This window comes from Podarcis filfolensis, assembly GCF_964270895.1.
Source record: "Podarcis filfolensis genome assembly, chromosome: 8".
Lineage (NCBI taxonomy): Eukaryota > Metazoa > Chordata > Lepidosauria > Squamata > Lacertidae > Podarcis > Podarcis filfolensis.
The window spans coordinates 70453321-70479563 of NC_139611.1; the positions used below are offsets into that span (position 1 = coordinate 70453321).

At 45.6% G+C, this 26243-nt stretch overlaps 1 protein-coding gene and 1 long non-coding RNA gene across 4 annotated transcripts in view; both read left to right on the forward strand.

Annotated features, from left to right (window-relative positions):
• The first annotated feature begins 1669 nt into the window (after positions 1–1669).
• LOC310769144 lies at positions 1670–8905 on the forward strand. 2 transcript variants are annotated; one of them, XR_014551440.1, is made up of 3 exons: positions 1670–2122; positions 5169–5703; positions 6728–8905. It is a non-coding gene; the product is annotated as an uncharacterized lncRNA (long non-coding RNA). The 2 variants fall into 2 exon arrangements; XR_014551441.1 differs by lacking the exon at positions 5169–5703.
• A 2167-nt stretch (positions 8906–11072) lies between these two features.
• The window catches only part of LOC310768860 (beta-1,4-galactosyltransferase 3-like), a 37647-nt gene continuing 22476 nt past the window's right edge, over positions 11073–26243 (forward strand). Inside the window, exons 1-2 of one of the 2 annotated variants that reach the window (XM_083627732.1) lie at positions 11073–11257; positions 13437–13610. The gene's annotated coding sequence lies outside the window, so the exon portion shown is untranslated. Of the gene's footprint in view, positions 11258–13436; positions 13611–18760; positions 25171–26243 lie in introns of those variants that run through there. The other variant, XM_083627731.1, reaches the window with a different exon arrangement.

Genomic DNA, 26243 nt, shown 5'->3' on the forward strand with positions numbered 1-26243 from the left:
TGCAGGAGACGCTCCATAAGGCTTTGGAAGATGCCAGGAGCCACACTCACCCTGAACTGCAAACGGCAGCAATGGAATGCCCCTCGGTGGGTGACGATCACCTGGGCTTCAGCGGTGGCATCGTCGACGGGCAGTTGTTGATAGGCTTGGGCAAGGTCCAGCTTAGCGAAGACCTTACCCTCACCCAGGGAATGCAGCAGGTGGTGGACAACAGGAACCGGGTAAGCGTGCTGCTGAAGTGCTTTGTTGATCATGCACTTGTAGTCGGCATGGATTCTCACCAACCTATCTGGCTTGACAGGTGTGACGATGGGGGTTTCCCACTTGGTGTGGTCAACCAGCTCCAAAACTCCTTGGGCAATCAGCTTGTCCAGTTGTTCTTCCACCTTAGCCTTGAGAGCAAACGGAACCCGGCGTGGCTTTAGCTTGATGGGGGTGACTTGTGGATCAAGGCTAAAGGAGATGGGCATACCTGTATATTGACCCAAAGTGCCATCAAAAACCTCAGCAAAGTCTTTGATCAGACCCTCACTCTCTGTGTTAGAGATGGAGTTGATGCCGGTGACTTCCAGGCCGAGGACATCAAACCAGTCTAGCCCTGGGAGGCTTGGTCGCTGACCTTCGAACACCACCAGTCGGAGCAGGCCCGAAAAATCCTTGAAGGCGATCCGGAACCGGCCAACGCCTACCACGGGAATGTCGTTTCCCTGGTAGTCTCTCAGGTGTATGCAGTGAAAGTCAAGTTGCCTTTTGGACACTCTGGGTACGAGTCTTTTGATGGTGCTCCAAGACACGATGGACAGGACAGACCCGGTGTCGATCTCCATGTCACACGGAGCTCCTTCAATGAGCACAGTGACATTCAGCTTGCGTCGCGTAGGCAAGTCTGTTTGGCCAATCATGGTTCCGGACGGGCAGTGGCAGTTGGTGAGAGCGAAACAGCTTTCCTTGGCGGACTGGAGCTTTCCTTGGCGGAGTGAAGTGAAGACTTGGACTTGTGAGTCGGTGAAGGGCGGGTGTCGGACAGAGCCGATCGGCAGACCTTAGCGATGTGGCCCCTTTTGGAACATTTCCGACAGATGGCGTCTCTGAATTGACACTTGGCACGGGAATGGTTGCCTCCACAGCCGGCACATTCCGATTGGCCCTTGGACTTCTGTTTGAACTTCCCGCGCTCCCGCTTTGTTTGGTGCACGTCATCGTCTTCACTGGAGGATGCCTCGTCACTGCTAGCCTCTTCATGATGCACTGGAACTGGCTTCCTAGCAAGAAGCGGCCTGCTGGCCTTGCGGATCTCCTGGGCGGAGCGTTTGGCAGCTTCCGAGGCCACGGCCTCCTCAATGGCTTTCTGCAGCGTGAGGTCTGGCTTGGCGAGGAGACGCCGTTGCAGACGGATGTCCCGGACCCCACAGACGATTCGATCCATCAGGGCATCGTCTAAGTCTCGGAACTCGCAGTGCATTGCGGCCTGTCGGAGGGCGGCGGTGTAGTTGTTAATTGACTCCCCCTCTGCCTGGTTCCGGTGGTAGAACGCATGGCGGGCAGCAATCTTGTTGTGAGTGAACATATCGGACGACACAGCGATCCTTCAAACAGCTCTTGTTTATTCACAGGCCCAGAATATATATAAAGTTTTTTCAGCCCAGTTCTATTCTATATATATAAAAAACTTTATATATATAAAACTTTACGTGATGCGCTGTGTGGCTGGAACGCTGATCTGATAGATCTGATAGACTGCCTCCCTCTCTTCCCGCCTTCGCTCTTCATTACTTTATTCGCCCCGCCCCTCGGCTTCGGTTCTAGCCCCGCTCCCCTTTTTCCCCGCGGCCGCCAATCAACTCCCGCTGGCCGTCGGGGACGTCACGAGAGCCCCAGCTACGGTTGGCTGGTATCCTTCCTATTCCTTTTTATGTATGGGTTGTGGAGGGAGAACGCAAATACGCAGGCGCAGATTCGGGTTGTTTTTTTTTTAAGCCGACCGGCCCCCGGCCGGCGCGCGATTGTCTCAGCTTTCAATGGGGGGACTCGGAGCTCTGCTTTCTCTTCCCTCTCCTCCCTTCCCATTCCGCCTCCGCCTCTCTCTCCCTCGGCAGGCAGCCCAACAGACCGACCAGGAACGGTGAGTGTTTGACTGACTGGCAGACAAGCCTGGGCAGGTTTACTCGGAAGCAAGTCCCGTTGTGCCCACCGGGGGCGGGTTGCGGGGCTTCCCCTTCTCAGCAGCCTGAGGGACTCCCCTGTCCCCGGGGGTGGTTGTTGCATGGCAGCCAAGCTTCCCCAGGGGTGGAATAGGGTTTTCTCGTCCCTCTTGTCTTCCAAAAGAAAAAGAGGTGTGCAGGGCTGAGAAGGGAAGGCAGCTCTCCTTTTCATTGGGACTTTTTGGGGAGGTGGGGAGAGTGCCTTCCGTTTCTTCCTTTTCCTACTTACGTTCTCCCTCCCAGACAGACCCTCTTGAACCCAGCCTCGTGAGAAACCGGGGCCGCTGGTGGGGAAGGGTCCCTACCCTGCAGGAAGTCGGCTTTCTTTTAAAACAGGAGGGTCGCTTTAAAACAAAAGTAAACTCTGATCTCAGGATGAGGGCTCCTGCGAGCTTGTGGGACGCGCGTCTCTCCCATCAGGAGGAATGTGGGCTTTCTTTAAATCGGAAGTGAACTTTTATTTGAGGCTGGGGGCCACGGGTGGGCTGGTTGAGTGTATGAATCAGTCAGTCCATGCTTAGTTTAGGAGGAATTAATCTTTCTTAGTGTTTTTCCTTTTTAAACCAATATGCCTGCATCGGAAGTTAGGGGGCCTGGAGGAACTTTGGTACGTCCCTGTAGCCTTTTGTTAGGTCTCTGTTCTAATAGCATCAAGATATGAGGAGGCCCACGTTTCCTGTGTGCAGGGGACAGGGGTGTTGCATTAAAACTTCTATGGCTGAGAATATGCAGGATGGGTTGGAAACCTTTTGCTGTTTTGTAAATACGGTTAGGAAGGTTGCACCCCACCCCACAATCTCTGCTAAAATGTGCACTGAGATTCCAGGGGGTTCTAGACACTCACCAATGGTTGTTGGGAAGCTCGAGGTACAACAGAGGCTAGTGCCTTTAAAGGTTTATTTAACATATTTACACCTGGAAGTCTGCAGTGAAGGAGGTGCAGAGCATTATATCCCAAGAGTATCTCTCATGGCTTTTGCCATAGCTTAAGCCTAAAGCAGCAGTTAGTCATTTGCTCTGCCCAGCAGCTCATGGAGGTATGGTCTTTGTTGCCCACCCGTCCTCCAACACACCTCACTAAACCCAACACCTCCCCTTCTATCCGCTACCCCCCCCTTCCACAAACCTGCACATTTTTTACTGTGACATCACTCCCCTACCCCGTCACCTTGGCAACCCCTGCTTTGCACGGATCCAGGAGTCTCTGTCTTTGTTGTGCTAATGACCAGCAATCAGTACCTTTGTTAATGGCTTATCCTTGGCTAGCTATGTGAACTAGCTGGGCTTGTGATCCCAAACTTTAAAGCAACAGTGCTGTACTTGTCGAGCATTTGTTATGTGACTTTTAAAATCTGCTTTCTCAGCCTTGTGCTGTCCTGATTTTTTGGACTACAACTGCCACCACACCTGACTGCTGGTCATTCTGGTTGGGGATGAGTGGGAGCAAAGCTGGGGGAAAGGCTGTAGTGATCAAATTCTACAGTTCAATTCTGCAAGTCCTGCCCCTAGGCAAAGTGTACAGGGCACCTGTGACTAATAGAAATAGGAAAAATAGGAGGAGAACACTGAAAAACGTATACTAACATGACTTAGTCGGAATGAAGGGACAGGATACCCAAATCCTGTCTGTGAAGTTACGCCGAAGTCATCCCAGGCCTCAAGACTTCACCCCAGGCCTCAAAACTAAATTTCCCCTTTCTCTCTTCTAAAAATCCACAGCTTCAGCTTTTCTCTGCTTTCTCACAAGATGCTGCTGCATAAGCAAAACGTTATTTTTATCAGTACAAGAAAGCTTCAAAAAGCTAATGCATAAGCAGGCCTGGGAACTGAGTCTTATCTTACCCAGTTGCAACAAATCTTGGACACGCTGACACGCAAGGCCCCCTTTTTCCTGGGAAGGGCGCCAAGAGTCTCAAGACAGGAGCTTTCTGTTCATGCTCAGGGAAACTCATGAGGCAAGACTCCTGAGGAGGGGGAGAAGGGGGAGGGAACTGGAGGGAATATATGCTCTGTGCAAATGACCGTAAAATTTGTGCTAAGCTTGTGAGTTATCATGGTTGCTCCGGATGGTAGCAATAAAGCTCTTTCTCTGAATCAACCCTTCAGTGTCTGCTTGATTCCCACTTTCCTCTCCCGGGCGCAATGCTCTTCCAATCCATGGGCAAGGCCTGAAAAGGCTACAGGTAGTCACTTAATTTCATGGTTGTGGGTTCAAGCCTTACATTGGGCAAAAGATTCCTGCATTGCAAGGGGTTGGACTAGATGACCCTCATGGTCCCTTCCAACTCTACTATGATTCTTTGATTTAACACATGCACGGGAAATTGCTGTAAAAGAGCACCTTAGATACATGACAATTAGTCACAGTTTACTTAGTGACATATGATGGTGTTAAGCTGCTGTACTTAAAATAGCAGCCTTTCTCTTCAAAATGAATGATGTGTGTGCATTGTTGCTGTGAGGTTGTTGCTCAATTACTGTGGTTTAAGAAGTGATTGTTGGAGGTTTGGAATAACCCAGGCAGAAATTCCTAGGTGTCAGAAAATATTATTTTTTTATGCAACAACTGCGCCCATGTTTTGTTAGCCCCAAAATGGAAAGTGAATGAGGTCCCAGCTAAAGAGGAGTGGTAACTTAAGTTGACAGAATATGCAGAACTTGCAGATTTAACAAATAGAATAAGAGAGCAAGAAGAACATATATTTAAAGAAGAGTGGAAAACATTTATTGAATATATGGAAAATAACTATAAAGCTGAAAACACTGGCAGCACTAAGATAAATTCAACAGAGTAAATAATTTTTGATGGATGTAAAAGTGGGAAACTGATTTGCATGGAAAATATGCGGGAATGCATGATATGTAAAATGAAGGAAAAGAAGGGAAGTCATTGGATATTTTAAAGTTTGTAAAATGATTGTTTCGAAATGTAAAATTGAAAATTTAATAGAAATTATTATAAAATAGAAGTGATGGTTGGAAGTGATCCAGTCCATAGAAGTTGTGCAACATGTCATTGTGAAGATTTGAAGAGGGGTTAGCCTAGGTGACTTTGGAAGCTGCACCCTGTTCTTTGATTGTAATACAACAGCGAGAGACACTCCTTGAATCTTATAGTAATTCATGATTCAGCTGTGCATTATACCATAATCTACAGGTAGGGCATCATCTTTCTTTTTAAAATCATGGGAAGGTTGCGTATGCAAACGGCAGGGGATTGGAACCTGAGTGCCAGAGCTTGCTTTCCCTAGTGAGCACTTATTCAGAACATCTAGCCCTTTAAGAAAAAATAGGTACTAACAGTTGCAACTTAGCAACCTATGGGTTGTCTAAGCAACAGAACACTGCCTTAGTCTCCTGTTCGCTAGGGAAGTGTGGAGCTGAATCACAGGGAATCTACCACTGCCTGACATATAGCAAGACATCTGTGCCTCTCCCTGTGGGATAATGAATAAACTAAGCAGCAAAGAGTCACATTTTTGAATAGAAGATACAAAAGAAGGTATAGAATTTGTCTATAATATTTTTGCAACATGTCATTGACAGACTACATATGCTAGAAGCAACCTCTAGGTTGTTGTTGTTGGCACCCATCTATCTCCAGAGACAATGCAGTGTTCTTCCAGGGTTGAAATCAAACCATTGCATTAGCAACACCCCCTTCTCTGCCTTGCTGATGTGCTTCAACGGAAAGCAGCGCAATAAGTTTGGCACCAGCTTGGATGGCTCCATCCAACTGTTTTAGGGACTCCACTCCGGATTTGTGTAGGGTTTACTTCTTAGCCTTTTCTTCGCCCAAAGATATTCCTCAAAGCAGCAGAGGTTTAGGATCAGGGTTTTCCTTCTGTAAGATGAATGTTACTCATGTGTTCATCATTGAGAAAACAATTAAAGAGAGGTGGAGTGGGTTTGTTAAACAGAAATCAGTGAAAATAGGATGCTGAACTAGATGAGCCTTGGATCTGACTCAGCAGAGTTGTTTTTATGCTTTTATCTCTCCATTTTATCTCTAGAATACCTGGTTTGGCTTAGAACATGAAATAAGGTTGAAATATGAAATGCCAGAGTATGTATCTATATATAACCCTCTAATTCAGGCGTGGGGAACATGTGGCCATTTTGATGTTTCTGAATTACAAGTCTCACCATCCCTGGCCATTGGCCATGCTTGCTGGGGTTAATGGGAATTGGAGTCCAGCAACATTTGAAGGGCCATGGGTTCCCCAAATCTGCTGCAATCGCTTCTGGATTGAGAGGAATAGCTCAGTCAGTGGAGCATGAGACTCTTAGGGCTGTGGGATCAAGCCTCACATTGGGCAAAAGATTCTTGCATTGCAGGGGGTTGGACTAGATGACCCTCATGGTCCCTTCCAATTCTACAATTCTATGAAATGTCTAGAAATCTGAAGAAAGAGCATCTTACTCAGATATCCTGTCCAGTTTTTTCATTTTTCTCCCTTTTGTCTTTAAGAGAGATCTCTGGGGGCTAAATTAAGATCTGACTTGAGCTTTCTTCTTTCCTATAGGCAGAAGAAGCAGGCCTTATTGTGTCTGTTTTGTTATGTGTGAGAGCCCTGCAGCTCTGATCAAATGAAAATGATGACATGAAGACCTCTGTATGCAAAACAATTGCATGCCTTCTGCCAGAAGACTTCAAAGTAAGAAGAGCATGTCAGCTCACTGACTACTTACTTGAGCCAAGCGAGGAAAGATACAGTCTACTAGAAGAGCATTACCTGCAACAAGATAAAAAATTGGATGGAAAAAACTCTTTGTGTTGTGAGCTGCTGTTGGCTTTAAAGGTGTATTGGCCATTTGATCCAGAATTTTGGGACTGGAAAACTCTGAAGCCACACTGTAGAAGAAAAGAAGTTTCTGATTCAGGGGATGATCTGAGTTGCAGGAAGATGTCTTTCAATGAAACTGCTATGCTAGATGTTTTCCTAAGTGATAGTGAAGATAATAATTCTGAAGGTCAAGATACAATAAATCAGCCTAAAGTGAGAGTTAAAAAGCCCATTGGGTCCTCAGAAAGGTACCAGAGATGGCTTCAGTACAAATTTTTCTGTGCTATTTGCAAAAAGGAATGTATAGAGGCCAGAATACTTCACCATTCTAAGATGCATATGGAAGATGGCATTTATACATGCCCAGTGTGTATAAAAAAGTTCAAGAAGAAGGATGTCTTTGTGAAGCATGTGATGGAACATGTAAAAATGCCTCCGAGTAGGAAATACCGTGGTAAGAAGAAGTTGCTGTTGAAGAAAGAGAGGCTGGCGATGAGCAGTCTAGCCAGAATTGCTTCTGTGGCTCTTGGAGAACAACCCAGAACTGACACGCAGGATTACATCACGTTTAGTAAGCTAGAAAACTGCCACTTGCAGGACAGGGACCTGTACCCATGCCCAGGCACGGATTGCTCCAAGGTGTATAAGCAGTTCAAGTACTTAAGTGTCCACTTGAAAGCAGAACACGAAAATGATCAAAATGCAATGCACTACATGGACATGAAAAACAGGAGAGAGAGGTGTTCATACTGCAGGCGGCATTTTGTTTCGGCTTTCCATCTACAGGAGCATGAACATGTTCACAGTGGCCCTCAGCCGTACATGTGTGTGTCAGTGGGCTGCTATGCTAGGTTTGGATCAGTGAATGAGCTGCTCCATCACAAACAGCAACACGACAATCTGCGTTATAAATGTGAGCTCAGTGGCTGTAACATTGTTTTCAGTGACTTGGGGCAGCTCTACCACCACGAAGCCCAGCATTTTAGGGATGCTTCCTATGCATGCAACTTTAGTGGCTGTAAAAAATTCTACTATTTCGAAACAGAGTTTACGGATCACATGTCAATGCATATTACAAATGGTCAAATTAAGAAGGTACAGATTAAGCAGGAGGAAAATGTTTCTGGGGACAGTCTTACCTGCCTTTCAGATTTGGAAGTGTTTGAACAAAAAGACCCCGCCTGCCTACATGAGAGTCTTAATTTGCCTTCTGGATCTACAAATTCAGAGGCAATCCAGCAGGTTAAGCAAGAATCTACAAACTCAGAGGGAATCCTGCAAGTTAAACAAGAAGCTATGTTTGATGGAGAGGTAGATGTTAAAGTAATGACAGTTTAAGAAGCAATATTGGACCCCCTAGCCAGTGTGATGCAGTTGGTGCCATTGACTGAAGCAGTAGATTTGGCCCGGCAACTCCTTTCTCTTAAACTCCCATGTTAAAATGTTTTGATCTGGGTTGAGCAGATATATAGTTATTTTAGTCTAACATAGTGTTTTATTGTCCAACATAGAATTTTAAAATCCATCTCTGGTTATTTTTGTGCTTTTTAAAACTGTTTTTTAGTTGTTTTTATTATACTTTGTACATCACATTGAGATAAACATATTTGGAATGCAACGAGTTAACGACTTAACCAATTTATTCGGGCAAAAGCTTTTGATTGCCTCAGTCCCACTTCATGATGTGTAATCGTAAAGTGGTAAGCATATAAATACATTATTCTGGCCTTTTCAGGGCTGTTCTGAGACAGATCCCAAGGTGTTGGCTGCTATTAGAATACATTTCCTTGGATCTCCGGGTTCTGATCAATTTTAATACATTTCAGTGGAAGGAAAATGTCAAAAACAGTGCAGGAAATTATGCAGTTTTTTTGTGATGTTTGAGGACTAAAATAAAGATAACAAATATGACTCCAATTTGCTTGCATGGTTTTTGTTCCAGGTCTCTGACAACTCTGTGAAATGCAGCAACTTCTCCTATTTTCATTTCTCACTGGATTTTCTGACACCCTAAACCACAACTTCCATCTTCCCTTGCTGTGATACCATCCAGCAACATGCAGGTTCACCATCCTGCTCTGTATGAAGAGCTGTGTATCTAAATGTGGTTACAAGAATACGTGTCTTGAAATTGCACCACCACAATCTCTGCACAGCAGACTGAACAGGCACACAGATCACCTGCTCAAAATCATCTTTGTTATGGTAGGGCACTGAAACATCTGAAAGTTGTACTCGTATTTTACATGGCCGAAAAAGATCTTACGCACTTTGCAAAGGATGGGAACCCATTCAAATAAAAGCAAGTAATTCTTTAGGGAGTCATTGTGCTCTGCTGAGTTAAATTAAAATTGTATTGCAATGGGTCATTAGGTGTTTAATGCAACACAAAAATAAAACACCTTATGCTTCACCTATATATGAATTGTAGTCTTTTTAGGCCTTTTTCACGGGTGGAAAGAGCATTGCGCCCGGGGAAGGGAAGGAGGAGTCAACAGACACCGAAGGGTTAAATAGAGAAAGAGCTATTTATTCTACCTTCCAGGTAGCAGAAGGAGCAAGTGTGATAACTCACAAGCTAGCAAAAACTGAAAACATTTTTACATGCAGTTTTTTATCCATTCTTTCAAGTCCCCCTTCCCTCCCAATCTCCTGAGCTTGCATAGAATTGTTTCTCTCTCTTGTTCTACTGGTGCTGTTCCCGGAGAAAGTTGCAAGTTGGATGTGCTGCTGGCAAGGTCAACTAAAGCCTGGGAAGCACAACGCATTGTTCTTCTCAGCTACCTTTGTTACAGCAGAGCAAATGCTTAGCTAATGCTTTTAGCTACTGAGAAAGTAATTTTGAAAAGGCTTGAGGCCTGGTTGGGGGGGTGACTACACAGGTTTTAGGTTATCCTAACCTGTCCTCTCCTCCTTCAGAATGACATATGAATGGTTAGCTCACTGCCCATAAGCACACATTATTGGCACGTGTGTAAGCAACAGCTCTTACCTGCCAAGGTCAGAAATAGCACCATGCCTAGAACTCACTCCATGATAAATGAGGTGAGAATGACAAAGGATGTACATTTCCCACCCTCCTATCTATTGCTTGGATTGGTGATCAAAGTAAAAGGTATTTTGTATGAACAACAATCAGCACTTATAGGAAGGGGAGGGAGGGAATGAAATGTATACTTTATATACGCCAAAGTGTGCTGTAAACTGGGTGCTGATGTATCATGTGCTTCAACAAGACTGCGTACAAATTGTGGCGTCTCCCTACTCTTAATTCCTGTGTCATTGCTACTCTTAATTTTTGTGTCAGTTTCCCCCCAAAATGCTTAACTCTCCTAGAACCAGCTAGGTTAGCATATAAAGGGGCAGTAATAACATGAAGCTCAAAATGACTGGTCAGAGTCTCTGCTGAGCCTACACAAGATGATGTGAAGGTATTTGTTGTTTATTCACTCCATTTCTAAACTGCCCTTCCTCTAATGTATGTCTATAATGAAGGTACATAGAAGCGGTTAGAAAAGAGTATGAAACAAAAAATCCAAATAGTTAAAACTAGGTAGAAAAAGAGAGAGGTCTGAATGCTGTAATGTACCAAAATTTAAAAGCTTCCTTTTTAATTGAAAAGCAAAACATTTCCAATTTTCTATGACAAATAAAAACTTTTTTTAAATAAAAAAAACTCTAACTAGGAAGGAAAACCAACATTAATCCTATAACGAGCGAATAAACAAGTCTCTCCAGAGTACTGTAAAATCTGCGGATCGCATTCGCCCTTCTTGCTGCAGCTCCACGCCGGAAGCTTCCCTTCCTTCCCCGCCTCCGCCCCAGCGTAGCTCCGCCCCTCCTTCCCATTGGGCAGCGCTGGGAAATGGGGCGGGAGGGAGGAACCCAGCTCCAGCAGCGCGATGCATTTGCGTCATCGCCCGAGCGGCGATGGGCCGAGCGCCCAATGGGAACCTGTCTTTGGCGGCCTCCTTCCCCCCGCCGAAGGGCGGCAGCATGCGCAGGAGCCGGGAGTGGGCGGGGCCGTCGGGTCACGTGGGCCCGTCCCCCGCCGATGTGGTCAGCGGCTGCGGGGTCACGTGATTCGTTGCCTACGCGCGGTGGGGCCGGGTGCAGATGGCGGACGCCGAGGCTGACGCGGCCCTGCAGCCAGAGATGCCCCGGCTGGCCGCCGGCCTCAGCTCTCGGCTCCGGCAGCTGCAGGCGGAGCTCAGCGAGCAGGGGGTGGGCGAGGGCTCGTCGGGCGCCTATTGCCGGGACTTCTGTCAGGTGAGCGGGGCGGGCCTGGCGCGAGGGCGGTTATTTGGGGGGGGCGGAGGAGGGCGCGCGCGCGGGACGGTTGGAGGGGGGGAGGGTCAGGCTCGGCCGCTGGAGGAGGTTTGGGGCGCCGGGGCCCCGCGGAGGAGGAGGAGGAGGCTGAGGCGCAGGGGGCGGCGGCGGCGAGCCGTTGCCTGGCGCTGGGGAGGCGGGGCCGAGGGACCGTCCCTGTTGGGAGGCTCCGCCGACGCCGCTTCCCGTTTCTTCTGGCTTCGCGGGAGGTTCGGGTTCCGGGACCCGATGGCCGTCGCTCTTCTCGGGGGGCTCCCTCCCTTCTCCGCCCAGCCCAGCGCGCTCGGGCTTTCTCCGCGCCCGCTTCCGGATGCTGGTGTTTTCGGCGCGCTCCCACCGCCTCTTTTTGTGGCAGCGCCGGAATTGAAGGAGAAAGAGGAGCAGTCGGTTAAACGGGAACGGAGCGGGGGCTTCTTTTAACGTAATCCATGACATCCCTCCCTGCTTCCGCGGACTCTCTCTTTTCCTTGCCTCAGTTTTCACCCACGTTATGTCCCCTTTCGCCGTAGCTTCCTAACAGCTGTAGTTGAGGGTGTTATCAGTTTTCTGAGTTCTCCCGCCTCTTATCTCCCTCCCCCAGTTTACTTAAAATCCTTACAGCAATCTAGTGTGATCTAGTCCTGCTTTGGCTACCTGTCCTGCTTCTTACTAGCTTTTTCCATAGCTCTCTCCCCCCCCCCCAATCGTACATAATTAAGATTTTTGTGCGTACTGTACTTTGCATCTACTGCATATCTTCAAGTTATTTGTTTCCATTCTGTTTCTAATAATAATAATAATAATAATAATAATAATAATAATAATAATTCATCTCTACTTCTGTTGGGATATTATGTATGGTATCTTGGATGAGGCTGCCCAAATATGTGTTTTGGTCCTGCTTCAGGAGCTTCCAGGGATTAATTGGGTGGCTGCAACAGACATGGCCTGTTTTCTGAATAAATAGTCCCAGTGGTATGACTTAATTTGAAAATGGAATTTTTATTCTTTCTCCATCTGATATTGCCATAGTTTTTCTGTGTTACATATCGTATTGGAAAGTTTCAACCAAGCGTTGTTGAATGTAGTGTGCATGCAAACATGAAAATGTCACATCACATATAACCACTGCTTTGAAGTTTCTGCAAAGAACTTCCTCCAGCAACATGCCTTCCAGCCACTTCCTCCAGTTCGCTCTGCTGCACTAGGGAGTTCCCAGTGCAGCTAATCCCATAGTGCAAGCACAGACTGATCAGCTGGTGGTTGGGTCCTCAAAGTGCCTACAGATCCCCGTTTGACCTGAGAACAACTTTATATCATGTCATGGGTATCAGGTGATGCCACAGATATTATTATATATAGAGCATATTTAATTAGGCCTATGAACGGAAGTTTTCACAGTCCTGGTTTAGGCCATGAGTTCTTAGTGAAATTTAGAAAATAATTTAGACAGAATGTTGAGGTAGTTCACATGTCACGTGTCTGGGGTGGCTCAAAACTCCAAGATTGCCGTGACAACCATGGGGCTGTCATAGCATATCGCTGGCTCAACACATGTGGCAGGCCACACTTTGGATCTTGTTTTCTCAGCTGCACAGGAAGAAGTTGATCTGAAAGTTTGGAATGTTGACACCAGCTCCTTATCATGGTCCAATCGCTTCCTGTTGAAATTTAGGCTTTCAGCACCTTTCCTCCTATGCAGAGATAGGGGGACCTATTAAGATGGTCTGTCCTCAGATGCTAATGGATCCTGTGTGTTTTCGGACGGCTCTTGGTTGCCCTGTGTGTTGATGACCTCTGTTGGGAGACAGAGAAAATTTGTCCTTGTTAATTCTTCTTCACCTATCAGTGGCTTTTTATACCATCGACCATGGTATCCTTCTGGAGCAAATGTCTGAGTTAGAGGTGGGTGGCACCGCTTTGCATTGGTTCAGGTCCTACTTGGATGATCGTTTCCAGAGGGTGATGTTTGGGGACTGCTCTTTGGCCCTTCAATGTGGGGTTCCTCATGGTTTTATTTAATCCCTTATGCTATTTAACACCAACATGAAACAGCTGAGTGGGGTTATCTGGAATTTTGGAGTACGCTGTTAGCAATATACTGATGACACATAGCTCTGCTTCTTCTTTATACTTGCAGGTGCAGCAGTGGATGTGCTGGACCATTGTCTTTCCTCAGTAAAAGACTGGATGGGAGCCAACAACGGAAGCTCAATCAAGAGAAGACTGAGGCACTGTTAGTGGGTGGTTTCCTAGACCAGATGGATGGGAGGTGACCTGCTCTTATGGGGTTACACTCCCTCTGAAGGAGCAGGTACATCACTTGGGGGTACTTCTAGATGCTTTGCTGTTGCTTGAGGCTTAGGTCACCTCAGTTGCGCGAAATGCCTTCCATCAGTTTCAGCTGGTGGCCGAACTGTGCCCCTATCTGGACAGGGATAGCCCAGCTTCAGCTTCTATCATCTATGCTGTGGTAATTTCTAGCAATGCATTATACATGTAGCAGCTTCTGATGATGGTTCAGAAAATTCAGCTAGTGTAGAATTCCTCTGCTAGGTTGCTCACCAGGGCATGACAGTTTGAACATATTACACTGATCCTGGCCTAACTGCACTGGCTTCCAAATGGTTTCCTGGCCCAAAGTGCTGGTCTTGTCCTAGAAAGTCTTAAACTGTTCATGACTGCAATACCTCAAAGACTATGTATCCCCATGTGAACCAACCCAGAACCTGCAATCCTCATTGGAGGCCCTTTGTGTGCCTCCTCAATAAGAGGTCAGGAGGATGGCAACAGGAGAACAGGCCTCTATTGCAGTAACTCCCCATTTGTGGAATGCTCTCCCCAGGGAGGATCACCCAGCACCTTCGTTATACATCTTTAAGTGTCAGGTGAAAATGTTCCTATTCAATCAGGCCTTCAGCTGATTAACATTCTATGTCCTCTTAAATGTTTTTGTGGGAGGTGGGGTCATGGGTTTGTCTTGTTCTTGTTCTTATTTTTATTTTGTATTTTTATGCTGTCAACCACCCTGAGATCTTGGATGAAGGGAGGTAAATAAATAAGGAACTTAAATATTTAATCATGATTGATGAGGAAACAACAACAATATTAAAACTCCACAATATATGCAGCATAAAAAAACTTCCAAGGGAGTGAAACTGTTAAAGGGTTTGCAAAAAATAATAATAGGCATTTTGCTTGTTGTCAAAAAGGCCACATCCGCACCATAAATTTTAAGCACCATTATACCACTCAGTGTGGGGAACAGTGATCTCGTAAGAATTCTCAGCGCCCTTAACAATCTATGGTTCCCAGGATATTTTGTGGAAAGTCATTTCTGCTTAAAGTGGTAAAATGCTGCTTTAAATGTATGGTGCAGATGTAGCAAAAGATAGCAAAGTGAGCAAGAACTCCACAGCTAGGGCACTACCACCAATAAGGCCCTCTTGTTCTGTTACATTTAAGCTGGTGGGGACTTCCAGAGGAGGCTCCTCAGAGCTCTTAATGTATGACACAAGGCTGATAATGGAGGCAGGTGTTTCCCTGTTCTAAGCTGTCAACCAACCTGGTTAGCTCAGTTGGTTAGAGCATGGTGCTGATAATGCCAAGGTGGCAGGTTCAATCCCCCTTGGGGGCAGCTGCATTTTCCTGCATTGCAGGGGGGCTGGACTAGATGATAATCCTCAGGATTCCTTCCAACTCTACAATTCTATGTTTCTGCTCCCTGAGGAAAAAAATAAATGTGTGGAAGAGATGGGGAGAAAGAAAAAAGGGATAAGAAGTATATGGCTAGCCCACTGTTAGCTCTGGCCCCACTGTCTTTTGGATTGGGGCCTGCCCATTGTTAATTGCAGCCCCACCCACTCACTCTAATACAGCCTCCATGATGTTTCCTATCTTAAAACAAACAAAAAAAAAATTTCCTTCCAGTAGCACCTTAAAGACCAACTAAGTTAGTTCTTGGTATGAGCTTTCGTGTGCATGCACACGAAAGCTCATACCAAGAACTAACTTAGTTGGTCTTTAAGGTGCTACTGGAAGGAAATTTTTTTTTTTGTTTTGACTATGGCAGACCAACACGGCTACCTATCTGTAACTCCTATCTTAAAGCCATCCAAAGTGGCCACCAGTGCTTCCTATAGGAGTGAGTTTCATAGTTGAACTATGCACTGTGTGAATAAGTACTCCGCCCGCCCCCAAATCCTAAATCTTCCAAAATTCAGCTTCAGTTGCTTTCCTAGTGATCTCTAGATGGGAATTTGCATTTTTTTTCACAGCTGCCACATCCTGGGTCAACACCTTCATTGAGCTATCCACTGCAACTCCAAGGTCTCATTCCTGGTCATTTCCTGCCAGTTCAGGCTCAGTGAGTGTATATGTGAAATAAGGATGGTGATTCTGTCACTAGGGGGCAGCCTCACCCTATAGCCACTTCTGGAAGATGATCTACAGTATAAAGCTGAGATGTTAGGAGACTTCACACCTTCAATTGACCATTATATGGCCTTTATGCCCCTAAGTGAAGCTGAGTGATGGACTTTCACATGGCTGGAATTGGGTGGATCTGTTGTAATCCAAGGCTCCACTTTGCATTTAAAGGACTGACTTGCCCAACTATGGTCATGCATTTCACAGCCCTCATTAATGCATTATGACGTAGTAGAACAGGAAGCCCACAGGCCCAAAACCTGTTTCCTGTTATTCATTCTTCATCTTTTGCCTCCAGCTGGAACCTAATTTCCTGCAACCGCTGGAAGCTGCAGATGCAAACAGGGCCATGGAAAGGCTTTGACACGCAATAATGCCGGGAAAAGGGAATCAAGGCCCAGAACAGGTAGAAACTAGAGTGCAAAGAGCCACCTGTTCACACCACTAATCAATGCACTAGCAGAAATGTGAGAAACGGGGAATGAATAAGAGGCTGGGCTTTTCTAGATAACCATTTTATTGTGTAATAAATGTACAATTGTTACATAGGATCTAAACACCCCTCCACCACTAACAGTACATTTGTTGCAGAGAAATGAATTATCCTAGTACTCATACAGCAATATTTTATTATTTGCTAGTAAAAAGTCAGCATTCCCCCAGCAACATGCATCTCCTTTATTAAGAAAAATGTATCATAGAATTGTCAGAATCAGACCTTGAGTGTGGTGAGACCTACACTTTGGAATGCCCTCCAATTATATATTAGATAAATGCCATCTCTATCGACTTTTAGGCACTTGTTGAAGACTTTCCTCTTTTGATAAACCTTCCAAATGGAGATTGTGATCCCAATTGGTATCTGCAATGCACGAAAGCTGTAGGAGCATGTGGCCTGGGCTGGATGTCTCTACTTGGTCAGCCAGCCGATGGTCTTTACCATCTGCACTGTCTGTGACACTTTGGAAGAAAAGAACAAGCTGAGATAAGCAAGCTTTGCTGGCATCAGGGCCCTGTTATGAGGCTTTCCCTGTTAGCCTCCATTTCATGTTCAGCAGTGAACCAAAGATGGCTTGGGCTCAAGCAAAGGACTGTGGGTAATGACCTTCCCACCTTGACCATATGCACAGTCTTGTAGTTTGATTTCTCTATGTTTTACTTTCTTACCAATGAGGTCATGAGGATCCGGAAAGTTCCTTGATTGACTCACCAGGAAGCTAGGTTGCCAAATGCAGATTATTTGCATCTAAAAGTTCCTTCATGGAGCTATTGAAACAAGCTTGTGCACCAGCCATAAATTCTATAGAAATGCAGAGGCATACCAGATAGAACAATAGGATCTGCAGGCAAGGTAGCATAACTCACCAGGAAGCCACTCCTTCTGACAGGTTAAATCTCCAAGATAAACCTTTTGGATAAGTGACCCTTGTTTGTTTGTGTGTCCCAATCTAAGTCTTACGAAAAATGTCCATATTACATTACATGCCCCACCCCAGCTACGCCCCTGTCTGGAAGGGTCCACATCACACACAGGACAGGCTAAATGATCTTTTTGGGCCAGTGTATTTTTGAGACCATGTGGGCGGCAATTTCACAAAGGGTCCCCCAATACACATGCCCATCAGCCACCATGTTAACAGCCCCAGCACAGGAGGATGGAGACAGCTGGGGAAGTGATGGATTGCTATCTCCACCACCCACCTTCTTAATTAGAGCCAGTTGAGGGAGTAGCCCTGGCTGTCAGTTTCCTCCTCCTCAGTTTTAGTATTGCACTTGTAGAGTGCCATTCGAGATAATTGAGTTAATATATTTTTTAAAGGAATGGCCATGAGCATTTGTCGTCTCATCACTGAGATAGGACAACCAATCCCCACCCATTTGAATTTAGAGCCAAGAGAGAACAGGTTAATGTAACGTGGCACATGCATTTCTTATTTACACTTTTGCTTGCAGAAGAACAGGGTACGGAAGCTTGCCACTTTTTACACCCCAAAGATAAACATGTTTACTCAGACATCTCCCTGTTTCCTGCCTATTAAACAGAGTTTAATGGCAGCCTTAATTATTGTTGATCCAATAATCCTTTTACTTGTAACCTTCGTTTGAGCAAGTTGTCACACCCTGTCCTAGTGGCATTTAAAGAATAGATGTTGCAGAACAGATATATTTATTATATTTGAGTTTCCTTCACGTTGGCATATTGAGATTTGCCAGGGATCAAACCCAGGACCTTGGACATGCAGGGCACATGCTCTACTACTGAGCTACTTCTTCAAATGCTGATCCTTTTAAATATTAACTTTCCGAATGCTGAAGCCAAGGCCAGTGAATCAATAAAGGAAGTGGGTTTTAATGTGCAAATAATCTCATCTTTAATGTAAATGAATAAAACCTGTGGTTTTAAAACAAATAAACGTGTCCAGATTTTTATTGACTAGAGAAGCTGCCACACCTGCCTCTGTATTGGGACATAGGCAGTTACATTGGCTGTGTACACACTTCAACTCTGAAGCACATTTGGATCACTTTGTTTCCCTCAATAATTCTGAGTACTGCAGTTTATCCACGAGAGAGTAACGACTCCCAGCAACCCTTCACAAACTACAGTACCCAGAATTATTTGATAAAAAGAAGGTGCTTTGAATTTGCTTCAAAAGTGTTGCGTATAAATAGCCATGAATTAGAATATTTTCCCTATGATGATAAGCCCGCACTGAACCACTGCAGCCCAAGACAAACTTGAGTCAGTGTAGTGTAGTGGTTAAGAGTGGTGGACTCATAATCTGAGGAACCGGGTTCGTGTCTCCGCTCCTCCACATGCAGCCGCTGGGTGACCTTGGGCCAGTCACACTTCTTTGAAGTCTCTCAGCCCCACTCACCTCACAGAGTGTTTGTTGTGGGGGAGGAAGGGAAAGGAGAATCTTAGCTGCTTTGAGACTCTTTCAGGTAGTGATAAAGCGGGATAATCAAATCCAAACTACTACTACTACTACTACTACTACTACTACTACTATTCTTCTTCTTCTTGTAGTGTTCAGCCTACAAAACACTATATGACTTGGTTCTGAGTAAACTAGCATCGGAGCTGGTTGCAAGTTTAAGAGGGTAGTTCAGTATGTTAAGGAGCTATATCCAGGGTGCATTAGATGTTCTCAAACTGGCTATATCTCGGGGTAGAGCATATGTTTTGCACATCAGTATATGTTTTTTCCCCTCGTAATAACAGACCCTGGGGTCATATAGTGAAGCTGAGTGGACTTGGGAACATAGCATACTGCCTTATACTTTGCAAGAACATTGGTTTGGTCTATCAAATTCATTATAATCTACACTGACACTGAATCAGACCATTTGTCTGTCTAGCTTAATATTTTCTCCCTTGTTTCTCAGACTTAAGTCCTCAGCTGTTGTTGGGAGTTGAACTTCCATCATCTCTGACCACTGGTCCTGTGCTGAAGGGCAATTGCTCTCCAGGGTTTCATAAGTTGATGATAATTATATTATTTATAACCCACCCAACTGGCTGGATTTCCCTAGCCACTCTGGGCAGTTTACAATATATATCAAACAAAATAAAATATCAAACAATTTTTTTAAAAAAAACAACCATTCCCAGCTTAAATGAACTGCATTGCAGGGGTTGGACTAAATTACTCTGGGGGTCCACATTTCTCTTGATTCTATGCTGGGGATCCAACCTAGAATCTTCTGTCTTGAGTCCCAGGCTGTGGCTGTGGCTATGGCAAAAGCAAGACCCTATTGGGGTGTTAATGCTGCGAACCCCTCCACTGTAGGCTCAGGTTGAATATATTTGTAAATAAACCATAAAGACACCACAGTCTCTGCTGTGTTCCATTTCCAATAGAAACATGAACCCTGAGTAACCCCCTGGAATCTCACACCACTTAAGAGATTGGGATGGATATGCAACTATGGATGAATAAATGTGTATATAGTTTATGTATTCATACACATACTTGCATTGCTCTTTCTTGCTTCCTTTTTATTGCTTTCTTTTACTTCCTCTTGTTTTGTTAGCTTGTTACTATAATTTAAGGTATTGTAAACTGCATTGAATGGGCATTTTGCCCAGAAAGGATGGCGTTACATTACAATGTACCAATGTTATACACAAACTAATTATCCAAGTGGTGAAAAATGCTTACTCTGCGTTTGTTTTTTCCAATGAGGTCACAGGAAGCTTAGGAGTAATTTTGTATTTGTTTACAAATATGCAGGCTTATGCTTAGGTGAAGCTCACAGTTTAGCATGTCCCAAAAGTTTACTTCTCCCTCCCCATCAGATTTTTGGGGGAGCACCACCAGAACTAAACAAAAACAAATAAGCTCTGCCTTGCTCTCAGGCTGACCCACAGTAATCTACAGACACAGATTACCACATTCCTTAGGAGTAGACAGGAAAAAAACTCCTCCCTCACAGAACAGTCACTGGACATTGTTAGAGTTGGCTAATTTCCTTAACTGGGGTGGGAAAACTAGTGGTTTGTTGGTCTCCAATTCCCATCAGCCCCAGCTAGCATGGCTTAATGGGCAGGGGTGATAAGAGTTGAACCCCCACAAAACATCTGAAGGGTCACAGTCTCCTCACCCATTTTTAACAAAGGAGTGGACAACTTTGACAGGGTTATTTCCAAGTCCAAGGCTCTGGCCATGAGTCAAACCATCTCTTAAGTTGTAGGGGACTCCAGGAGGCCGTCTTGCCCATCCCCCAACAAGATAACCCCCACCGAAACCACCACAGTAGTAGTAATGTACCTGTGGCTAAGATCATGTAGTTGTAGTCTTCAATTACACCCTGATAAATACTGTAGGTTCTTGTATACCTGATCATTTTGACTGGGAAATAGGTGGCACAGCCTTCACTCTACTGATAAACCTTAACCATAACCACAAAAATAGGGGTGGGAAGCCTGTGTTTCTCCAGATGTCCCCAGAATAAATACCTTTGTGCTATTTTTGAGCTCCCCAAGGCAACTGACACTTCCATTCTCTGGAAGCTGCTCTTTGTTTAATGATGGCCTAAATGCATATCCTTGCCCTTAAGCATTGGCTAACGTTAAAAAGGAGGATAAGGTCAATTTTAGTACTTTCAACTTTCAAAGAGATGCTGAGTCTGACTTCATCTTGGAATCAAGTCATTGATAAGTATGGCCTTTCTTTGGACATTCTGGGTTCATTAGACTTGTAGATGGCATCTCACCACATGTAATCTCATGTTTTAAAACATTATCTTTGTGCTGGTTGCACTTCTAGTTGTCTGTCCAAATGTGCCCCTTCGTATGCCAAACTACTGATTCAGATTCCTTGCCCTCACTATATAACCAGCATCACAAATATCAAATGAAGAGAAACCCTTACAGCTCTGCGGCTCCAGTTTATTATGTGCTCTGCCATAGTTGAAGAATGCTATCGCTGGATCCCCTATGAAGAGAGACTACTTCCTGGTTTGCCCAATCTAGGTAAAGGGACCCCTGACCATTAGGTTCAGTTGTGGCCGACTCTGGGGTTGCGGCGCTTATCTCGCTTTATTGGCCGAGGGAGCCGGTGTACAGCTTCTGGGTCATGTGGCCAGCATGACTAAGCTGCTTCTGGCGAACCAGAGCAGCGCACGGAAACGCCGTTTACCTTCCCACCAGAGCGGTGGTGAGATACTTGCACTTTGACGTGCTTTCAAACTGCTAGGCTGGCAGGAGCAGGGACTGAGCAACGGGAGCTCACCCCGTCGCAGGGATTCGAACTGCCGACCTTCTGATCAGCAAGTCCTAGGCTCTGTGGTTTAACCCACACCGTCACCCGCATCCCTCCCTTTACCTTTACACCTCTGAAAAAATGGCCTGTTTTAACTTTATAGTGACAATTTTGAGAAATGTTTGTGGGGATGTTAAGTTAAATTCTGAAGGGGAGCAAACTTTTATCTTAAAAAATGTCTGGTTTGAAAAATTATTTTGACCCTGCAACTTTTTAAATTCTGTTTTTATTCTGTTTTATGTGTTTTATCTTTTGTAATGGCTTTGGCTTAACAAATAAATAATAACAGATGTTGGACTACCCCACCCATCATCCACAGCACAGCCAATAGTTGGGAATGTAGTCCAACAACATCTGGAAAGGAACAGGTCCCGCACCCCTGCATTAAAGGTTTTTGGTTTTTTTTAACATTTAAAGCTCTTGTACTGCTTACTGTCAAAAGTCACCCCGAAGCACTTTACACATATCAATCAAAGCTCTATGACACAGAATCATAAAATACAACTGAAACATCAGTCACAACACCATCATAATTAACACAAGATTATCAAGGGAGACAAAGACTGAAAATAACCTAGATATGTTGACCTCCAAGAGCTTGGGAAAACAAGAACGTCTTCACCCTGTGGCAAAATTCCATCAGCGTTTTATCCATCCCTCGGGGGAAGGGAGTTCCATAACTGGGTGCACCTACAGAGGTTATGTACTTTAACAACCAAATTAGTGTAAAGTTACATGGCTGTCAAGGGCATCCAGCCCAGTCCAGTGCACATATTATTTGGAATATTTTATTATTCCAGTGGGGCTTACTCTCAAGTAGGGAAGGGTGAAGATGTCAGTTTTTGTTTGTTGCTCATTTTTCCACTCTTAATTCAGTTTTAATTTCACATCACTTTGTGACTTTTGAAAAATAGTCCTTATGAAAATTCATTAGCATTTTAGTGATGATTTTTCCAATTTTTAGTATTATTATTATTATAATATTATATTTGTATACCATCCTTCATCCGTACATCTCAGGGCAGTTCACAACATAAAATAAGATACAGAGGATTGCTTCATGGGATCAGTAAGAAACTAAGTAGCAGTGTTTTCTCAACATTTCCCCCCTATGTCAGAGGAAGACTAGCCTACTGAATTTTAGGATACAGTAAAATTCTTATTTTGGAAAGTGAGAATTAGGCAGGTTCACCTTTAAATGCAGACTGAATTGAATTTTCCACCACCACTACTCCTGATAAAGTTTGCATGTAGAAGGTGCTGCTTGACACAGTTACACAATTCCATATATTTGAATCAGCCAGTTCTACCTGTTTGTTCACTGACTAATCCTATAACTTCCTACCATCACCGCACAGTCAAAAGGACACACAGGAACATATATCTACATTCCGTTCCCAGGCTGTCACTGAAAGGTTGTCTAAACAGCAAAACATATACTTCTTCCCTTCCTTTTCCTGTAGACCAAAGGTTTCTCAAAGTTTCTATCGGGTGTGTGTGTGCGCTGCTTGAGGGGCTTGCAAACTACCAAGGTTTACCAGTCACAAAGAAAATGGTGTGGGGTGGAGCCAATCACCAAATGTTGGAAGATAGTGCAATCTTGGTGCAACTGGCAGATACCAAAATAATCTTCTAATGATATCTAACCCCACTTTGCAAATTGCTAAAAACATTGCCACAGCAATTTCCTTGTGGCAAATGGCTTGATAGGGCAGTTTCCTATACAGCTATTAGCTCTGGAAGTATTGTGACCCGGCTCCACATTTTAGCAAGAATTTGCTCCCTGCCCTGCCTCTCATACTGTATTAACTTTTGTAATTTCATCTCCCCCTTTCCCATCTTCTCCCTCCCTCCCACATACTGCCAATTTCTTTCATCCCTCCTTTTTCATTTTCCTCCTACTATTATGCCATTTCTTTATATTCCCGATTTCTTGCTTTAAAAATATTAATATTTTCCCTAATTGTTGTTGGCACCTCCTCTCCAGCCCTTCTCTGACTCTCAGCAGCCTTTACTCACCATGCAGGGAGACAGTTTCCCTCACGGTATTTTTAAGACTCTGAGGAACCGAGGGACGAAATAATAGAATTCTAAAGTTGGAAGGTACCGTGAGGGTCATCTAGTCTAAACGCCTGCAATGCAGGAATATGCAGGTGGCCCCTTATAGGGATCAAACCTGTGACCTTGGCATTATCAGTACTGTACCAGGCTCTAAGCAACAGCTATCCTCACTGGAACTTGTGTCAATATCATCCCTTCCCCAGCTAAAAAAACAACAACCGAAAAGTGAATACACATATAGTAGCTTAAAAAACCTATATCTTAAGATTTTGAGGTCAGTACAATTCACATTTGTGTGTGTCCACTTGCAATGTATAGCCCTCCTTCAGTCCATCTGCATATGGGGCTCCTCTTCATGTTCTGTGAAGCAATATAAAATTTAAGATTTACCATTTTCTACAAAGCAACTGCTAAATGTTACAGTACAGGATTGGGCCACTAAAGCTCCCGGGAGAGACTTTCGCTTTTGTTTGTTTATTGTTTTTCACCTCAATTTGCTTTTAACTTGTTTTTGAACTCCTTGCGATTTTACTGTCTGGCTCAGGGCCAGATTTAGATTTGATGAGGTCCTAAGCTACTGAAGGTAATGAGGCCCTTTATATGTCCAGCTGTCCTTTGTCAACAACAAATGGCCGTTGTTTTTGTGTTGAATATATGTTATATGGTAATTTATGGATCTAATAGGTATCTAAAGCCGTTTTCCACTGTTGCTGTATGTAGGTTTTACTTTATTTGTTTTTTATCTTATATTTTGTAAATGTACATCCAGTTTCCCCCCTTTTAAATTATCTGAGGGCCTCCAAGAGCTATAAATCTCTCCGCGGCTGCAGCGGCAAATAAATTTTTCTATAAGGCGGACAAGCAAGATTCATCTCCCGCTGCCAAGGGCTTGGACTTGCCTCCCTCTCTCTCAGCGCAGCCTTGGTCGCGTCCAGACAGAGGCCAAGAGCGCAACAGGTTCGCACCGGAGAGCCTGGTTCTTTTAACTCCGAGTAATCCCCCTGCCCGAGGCGGCCGCGCTCATTCACTTCCCAAGGCTGCGCTCCGAGGGACACTGACGAGCGTTGGGGGCGGACGGAACTCGCAGGCTCCCTTCTCTCCCCCTCCCCTCCCCTCTTCATTATGTTCTTCTCCCCTCGGCTTCTGTTCTTCTCCCCGTTCTCTTTCCACCCCCCCTTCCCTCTCCGCCAATCAGCGCCCGGCGACGTCGCGAGCTCCCCGGCTCCGGTTGGCTGGCGTTGCGCGCGCCCCCTGCCCATTCCTTTTGTGTATATGCTGAGGGGAAAAGAGAGCAACGCGAATGCGCGTGTCTGTCTTTCGCCCTCCCTCCCTCCTTCCCAGCCGGCGCGCGATTGGCCCGGCTTTCAATTGGGGGAATTCGGAGCGCCGCTGCGTGACGCGCGCGCGCCCGCTTTCTCTCCCGCTTCCCTCCCCGCCCCCTAACAACCCACTTTTCTCTCTCTCTCTCTTTCCCCCTCGGCGCGTGGGGCGGGCGGGGACTCGGGGAGGCGGGCGACCCTGCACAGCCCAGAGCAGAAGCCCCACCAAGGCTTCCCGACCCCAACCCCGGGGGCTGGAGGAAGGTCGCTAGGCAGCCCAACAGACCGACCAGGAACGGTGAGTGACCGACTGACTGGCAGACAAGCCTGGGCAGGTTTCCTCGGAAGCCAGTCCCGTTGTGCCCACCGGGGGTTGGGCTGGGGGGCTTCCCCCTCTCGGCAGCCTGAGGGGCTCCCCTGGCCCCGGGGGTGGTTCTTGCATAGCAGCCGAGTTTCCCGCTGGTGGGTAGGGTTTTCCAAAAGAAAAGAGGTGTGCAGGACTGAGGAGGGAAGGCAAGTCGTCTTTTCATTGGGACTTTTTTTGGGGGGGGGGGAGGGATGAGAGGAGTTTCTTTTCTTCGCCTTTGTTTCTTCACTTCCCCACTCCCCCCTTACACCCTCCCCTCCCTCTCCAAAGAATTCAGACCCTCTTGAACCCAGCCTCGATTCTGCGTTCTGCGAAACTCTGGTGGGGAAGGGTCCCTACTCTGCAGGAAGTCGGCTTTCTTTGGAAACCGGGGGGGGGGGGGAGGTTGGCTTTGAAACAAAAGTAAACTCGGATCCCAGGATAAGCCCCCCCCCGGAGGAATGTGGGTTTGCTTTAAGTCGGAAATGAACTTGGCTTTGAGGCTGGGGGGCCAGTGGTGGGCTGCTTAAGTATGTTTGTGTGTGAGAGAGAGGGCTGTGTTTTAGTGTTTTTCCTTTTAAAACCAGTGTGCCTTGATCTGATGTTGGGGGGCGCGGGTGAACTTTGCTGCTAGGTCTCTGTAGTCTCTTGTTAGGTCTCAGTTCTAATAGCATCGAGATATGAAGAGGCCCACGTTTCCTGTGTGCAGGGGACAGGGGTGGTATGGCATCAAAACTTCTGTTTCCTTGGTAATGACAGAGAGGCTGTGAAAATGCAGGGTGGGTTGGAAACCTTTCGCAATTTTGTAAATACTCTGTGCCTGGACTCTCGTGGGAGGTGGGGGTTCCATTCATGCTGAAGCTTGTATCTAAATTCAATTGCTTAATTGACACCATGACATCTGAAGCTGTATACAGTATTTCCCTCCTCTATGCAAGGAGATCAGTGGGCCATTCCCTCTTCCCCCAATGCATATGGCCCTTCCTCTGCTATGGCTCAAGAGTGTTGCTGGGGGGGGGGGGCAA